The sequence below is a fragment of the Lissotriton vulgaris genome, chromosome 4_1, assembly GCF_964263255.1.
Source record: "Lissotriton vulgaris chromosome 4_1, aLisVul1.2, whole genome shotgun sequence".
Taxonomy (NCBI): Eukaryota; Metazoa; Chordata; class Amphibia; order Caudata; family Salamandridae; genus Lissotriton; species Lissotriton vulgaris.
Genome location: NC_141691.1, coordinates 902,245,856 through 902,252,737, shown reverse-complemented (window position 1 = coordinate 902,252,737; position 6,882 = coordinate 902,245,856).

Below are 6,882 nucleotides of genomic sequence, written 5' to 3'. Positions count from 1 at the left end.
CAACTTTAGAAAAGCTGTATCCCTCTTGCAGCTGGAAGAGAGTACTCTCTTTTCTCTTCCTGTATCCCAGCTAAAGTCTGTCCTGAAAGAAGCTACTTGGGATCTTAGCTATAGACTAGACTTTACTTCAATCTTTGCTAAGAAGGGTGTTAATTTTCTTACCGATTCATTCGCAAGAAAATCCGTCCAACCCTACGTTACCTGGAATTTACCTCATGGTATTCGGAGATTTTGGTTTTTATTGAGACAAGACTTGTTACCCCTAAATAATCTTTTGTTTAAATGGTATGGAGTATCTGCAATTTGCAATTTCTGTCATCAATCTATTCAAGATTGAATACATGTACTCTTTATATGCCCAGCGCTGCGTCCTTATCGCAGCAAATGGTTAAGACAAATATGTCTGCAAATGGGCATTGTAAATGCGAATTCTTTTATGAGTGCCTTACATAGTCCCCCTAATGAGAGATTTTGCTTTTATATTTATAATTTTTTTAAATGTTTTTTAGAAATTTTCTGAATATTGGCATGCCTATCAATGTGTCACTTTGTGTTCTAGTAATTGCTATGATTTGTCTACCCTCACTGTGAATGGTATTTTTGTATTGTACTCTTTTCTTATGTGGACCTCTAAGGAGTTCCAAAACATAATAAAGATTGAATTGAATTGAATTGATACAGACATTCACATAGTTTAGTCACTAACCCATGCATTCAGTAAGACACAACTAATCACTCACATATACAGTCAGTCACAAACCTATTAAATCTTCCACCCAGACATTTATACACCAACTCATTCTTAAATACACCTTGGCATATATATAAAACATATTTAAACTTTATAGAAACACACAGTCACTGGATGATGTCATCAGTGATGTCAGTGACCATGTCATGAGTAATCTGTGACATCATCAGCTGTGCATTGCAGGGGAGTTAGTTATAGTTAGCTCTACTAACTATAACGGCTAAATTCCTCTGGTTTTGTACGAGTGAAATGTCCAACTAACTATAACATCCCTGAAACGTATGTTTTTTCAGTGAATTTCGAATTTGCTTTATTCGACTCAAGTATCATAAAATCATATGAACATATTAAAAAAACAATGTTACAGAATTTTACGATATACCCATTAAAAATGAACACTATATACAAGAACTATTTACAATAAGCCTCCAGCAAGCGTGAACGATGTCTCTAACCCACCGTTCCGAGTGTGACCATCCGTTCCCAGGAACCTGGTGCTTGGTGAGAGATGGCAACCCTCCTAACAAATGCACATGCCAGAAGAAGAATAGCACCAGCAAACACACTGAGCTAGGTGGATGCAAGGTCCCAACAGTCACCTTCACTACCTGCAAGTCGACATCACCAGTCATCCAGGTTGTCTAATGGCAACCACACTAACAGTGCCATGTGCATCACCCAAACCAATGAAGGAGCATCTTACCACACCCACAAACCCACAAACATCAAGAAATCCAGGAGGCACTCCTGGCGATGTGAAAGACATACAGGCACATGCATCAACCATTTTTGCGAGCGCAATCGGTGTGATTCGCAAAAATCATCTGTTTGTGCCCGCAAAAAGGGCTTGTGCGATGCATCAACCTGTTAGCCTCTCGCAATTTAAGAAATCACAAATTATTGAGATTTTCTTAAATTGCGATTGCATTTAAGGAATTGCAAATTGCGATTCCTTAAATGCAATGCATGATGGAATCGCATATTGTGATTTTGCTAATAGGGGTTCAAATTAGCATTGATTTGTACTTGATGGTAATTTGCAAAACTTTGAAAAATGCTTTAATGTGCATTTTTCAAAGCTGTAGGATACACACGCACACACATGCTCTTGGGGCATGTGTGTGCTCAACATGTGTGCACAGATCAATTTCAGGGCTGCAACAGGGTGTCCATTTGACACCCTTGTACCCTTGAAATTGCATGCGCAATTTGCCATTCATTCCTTTATTGTGACTCGCAATTTGCGAGTCCCATTTAAGGAATGTTTGGGAATTGCTAATTTTATAGTGATTCGTACATGCATAGGCTTTTGCAATTCCTTAATTGCAATACCTTAATAATCGCAATTAAGGAACCGCAAAAGCCTACATTGATGGATGTGCCTGTAATTGTCTAGAGACTATCTGCTAGTCTCACCTGCATCTGGGTCCTGTTGGCAAGGACAGCCGACCATGTGCCATCCAACTCTGCGGTTGCACAAACAAATTAGCATTGGTTTCTGTTGGGAGTCCTGCAACAAACCTCAGGTGGCCCACATGCAGCCATACACAGTCCATGCAGATTTGTGGTGACCCATCAGAACAGACCTCAAGGGAATCCCCTCACAATAGATGGTCGGGAAGTTGTTCCACCAACAAGGTACCGGGAGACATCACAGACTCATAGGAAGGTGTTGCAAACATTGTCGATGCCATCCCAGTCCTGACAAGACTTGCCTTCACGGAGTCAAGACATACGCAAGAGTAAGCTCTGCAGCGGACTCTACTGATGCTCCTGATGCACAATGTTTGAACAGTTTGATACCAACCACACCACCATGAGAGCACGCTTGACCGACCAACTGGCACTGACCCAACTGACACGCTGTCAAAGGATCTGGACTCCATCTACACAGTGTTCATGCCCGGGTGCTCCAACCTGCACCTGTCCTGCAGACTGCCTCTCGACGTTGAGAGACTAAGTGGTGTCTAGTGTGCTTTTGCTTTATTCCCTCAGGCTGGACTCATTTTTATTTTTAATAAAGTTTGGGAGGAATGTAGTGTCCTGCTGGACACATACTAGTGTTGGAAAAATAACTAGTTACCAGTCACTCCCATCCCACACCCATCCAACACAGGCGTCAGAATTAACGTGGATCTGCTAATAAAAAGGCGAGAGCGCACGTGCTCATGACCAGTTGTAGGTGCAGAATGCATGTTGCAGTGTCCTTCATTTATTTAGTATATGGGCCTAGGGCCCCAGCCCTATAGCTTCCTATAAAAAATGCTGCCCCTATTTATTTTTTCAAATGGATGTGTTGGAGTTGTAACATTTTTAAAGCACTTTAGGGCAGATTTACAACAAGTAACGGAGCACAGTGCAGCAAGTCATTTTGCTGCGCCGTGCTCTGCTAGTTTGGAAAGCACAGAGATGCAACATATTTACAAGAATATGTTGCATCTCTGTAATTCCCCTGCACTGGCGCACAATCTTCAGCCATGCACCAGTGCAGGTACCCTTGCAAAGATGCCTGCGTCGTGGGGAGATTGTTTTTGTGCAGGAAGGGGTATCTTCCACTACAGGCATTTTCCTCTTTCAATGCGTCCTGTAGAATGCAGCACGCATTGAGAGAGGAAAAAATGAGGAGAAATTAAAACATTTCTCCTCGTTGCGCCTCGCTTCGCCACCTCTAGTGCGGCGTAGCATTCACACACATCTCCAGATTTATGATTTCTCGTAAATATGGAGATGTGTCTTGTTCAATGGGTGTTGCGTGGGAACACCCACAGCAACACCCATGAAACTTCCCTTCCACGCACAGTGGTGCATGTGAAGGGGCCATATTTACAAGGAGAGGAAAAGGCTCGCAGGATGGCTTTTCATCTCCCTGTAAATATGGAGGGGCCCCCTGCGCCACCAATACATCACAAAAAGTGACGTAGTGATGACGCAGGTGGGCTTGTAAATCTGCCCCAGAATATGTAGGCTTAGGAAACCGTTTGTTAACCTGTGGCACTGGTAGAGCCATGAACCCAGGGGGCATATTATCAAGAAAGGGCATTACATTATCGCCGCTTTTATCGGCAGGAAACTGCCGATAAAGAGGCGATAATGGGCTTGATAATATGCTCTATGGAATTCCAATCGAAGCCCATGTTACATGTCTTGACATCTAACATGGACTTCGATTGGAATTCATAGAGCATATTATCAAGCCCATTATCGCCGCTTTATCGGCTGTTTCCTGCCGATAAAAGCGGCGATAATGTAAGACCCTTTCTTGATAGTATGCCCCCAGGTTTTTTGCCCACTCCTGCTCTAGGACCAAAACGTGCTCTTCTGCATGTGTAGATTCTGCCTACAGGTTTGGACATTTTTGTCATGAGGGGGTCCTTACACCTGAAAATGTCGACAGGGGGGTCTCGGCATCCAAAAGTTTGAAGACCTCTGCTGTAGTGTGTCACGTGACACACCCCGCTGAGGGCACGCATGCACGCATCCTTTGCAGGAGAAGTCCACACACACAACTCCCAGTATATTTGGGTCGGATACTAGAACTCGAAAGAAGTGGATTGTGGCCGTGGCGAATTACATACATTATTCAGATTAAACGTGAGGCGCGTCTCAAAAAGGTTAGGGATGGTGCACTAAAACTGTAGCAGCAGCCACGATGTGGCTAATTAGGACAGTTGGTTGTAAGTAGGCAATACTATCTTAATGCTCCAATATATGAGGCACATGGAGGTATTTTATAAAAGTTAGCAAACAACTGACTGAGATTAACATGACAGCATACAATTGTGAAACAATATTGGAAAACAATAAAATTGCCTGATGAAATGGCAAATGTGACATCTAATATTGAACAGGCAACGTGCAGTTTTTCAGCTGACATTTCCCTCCATTTTTAATTATTATATATTCTTAAAATGCATTTCTGAAGTGATCCTGTTTTGAAAGCTTTGAATTTGATTTAAAGTGAAGATGGGCAGTGATGTAAGGCGTACGTTGTTATGTTGTTGAACTGGTGTTAAAAAGCGCGAATTCGGGGATGTAATGGACTCAGGGAGCAGATGTTCTTTCTAAGACAGATCCCATGTGTGCGTCTCATCTAGAATAGACTGATTAAAATGACCATTGGCTCGTTGAAAAAAAGTAGGCGAAAAGTCTAAGACGTTCTCAGCCAATCTGCAATCACTGTAAGCTTTCATCATAACTCACAGAAAGAGTATTACGACCCCTACCCGTTCACTTAAGGTCACGTGCCTGCTGAAATAGATTTACAAGAAAAGCTATTAAAAAAAATAATATATATATATATATATATATATATATATATATATATATATATATATACATACATACATACATACATACATATATATATATATATATATATATATATATATATATATATATATATATATATATATATATATATATATATATATATATATATATATATATATATATATATATATATATATATATATATTTTTTTTTTTTAAACTATGATTCACGGATCACATTTTCCAGATCTGGAGCAGCACAGAAGTTGCCACAGGCATATTCAGACATTGTGAACGGTAATGAACTTACAGCCTTATTAGATCCGCCATTTCCTGGAGCAGCCCTGCCGCAAATTAACTGCATGTTGACATGACAAACGTGTTGGTTGCAAATAGGACTGTATGTGAAACCACAAAACAAAGCTTTTTTGTATAACAGCTGTCAAAGGCCTGGCAGCTGGAAAGGCTACTCCAGGTCTTGAAGATAGATTTTTACTGAGTGAAAGGGGGAGAAGCGGTACAAATAGATTAAAATGTCAGGGTTGTACAATGATATGAAGAGTATCTATCAGTTCGGCATCCACGCAGTCGCCAGAGGCAGGTCTGCCCAGTGGTGGCTGCCAACAACGGAGAGTGGTGAGGCGTGCAAAAAGGCATTGGGTGTATGCACGCGCTAAATTGCCGAAATGCATTACATTATCGTTTTAATGTTAAAATGTTTAACTTTAATGTAATGCATGTCGGCCATTTCGTGCACATAAGCTGGTACCCTTCTTGACACTCGGCTCGGGACGCGCGTAGTGAAAAATAAAATGACAATAAATTAACTTTATTACCATTTTATTTTATAACTCTGGGGCGTTTTAATGAGTGGGGCAGGGCTCCTCTGCTGTAATGGAGGAGCCGCTCCGGCGTATGCACAACAGTAGGGCAGAGACAGCTGTCGTTTTTAGAGTGTGGCTTGTTTTGATTAGTCAGGGGTAGCGGACAAGAGGGTTGAGTCCAAGGCAGCTGTTTGAAGATGGGAAGAGAGCACTATGTCTACCACTTTGCCAATTGCCAAGTTTCCACACTCTGCATCACCCCAAGAGCAACACAGACTCCTGCAGATGCTTCTGACTCCAGTAGGAATTGCAATGTAGGAAAGACAAGTCAGCTGTCAGAGGTCCTCAATGAGGGTTGTTTGATGCAAGAATGCCTCAAGCAGAGACTGAGCTCATGAGTAAATAATAGTGGCTTTGCTGTAGTTTAGGATACAGTATTTTGGCAAGGTATTTTGGATTGGTGCATGTTGAGATGGAAAAGTCCTCTGCATGGTTGAAGATGCTCCCCACTGCTTTGAGTGCCCAACTGTACTGTTGTCTGGATACCTAATGCTGATGTTTTGTCTTAGGCGAACACAGATCATGCATGTGCACCATGACATAGGCCTGTCTCACGGATTGTGGTATTGTTTAACTGGAAGGGGTGCCCAAAGTGCTACCCTCATAGCGGTGGAAGGATAATACATTCACCAGGAGTTAAGCTGCACAAGCGCAGTGGTGGCAGCATACCATGCAGTGATCTGTAGTAGTAAACAGAACATTTTTTTTACCCTGTGTCACTGAAGTGAGGTCTACAGGCTCACTCACCTTTGAAGTCCTGCTGCTGTATGCTTAAGTCACAAGGTAGATGAGTGCTGCACAGTGTGGAACTAATGATTCTGCGCTAATTGCATGTGCGTCTAGGAAGGGTACAGAACACGGATAGAGCAGTACTGTGCAGTATGTGTGAGGTTAGTACATGTACTGGGCATATGTATGCCTGTAAGGAATACTTGATGCAGTGGCACAGTGCGTGTACAATGAGAGCATGTGCTGGATG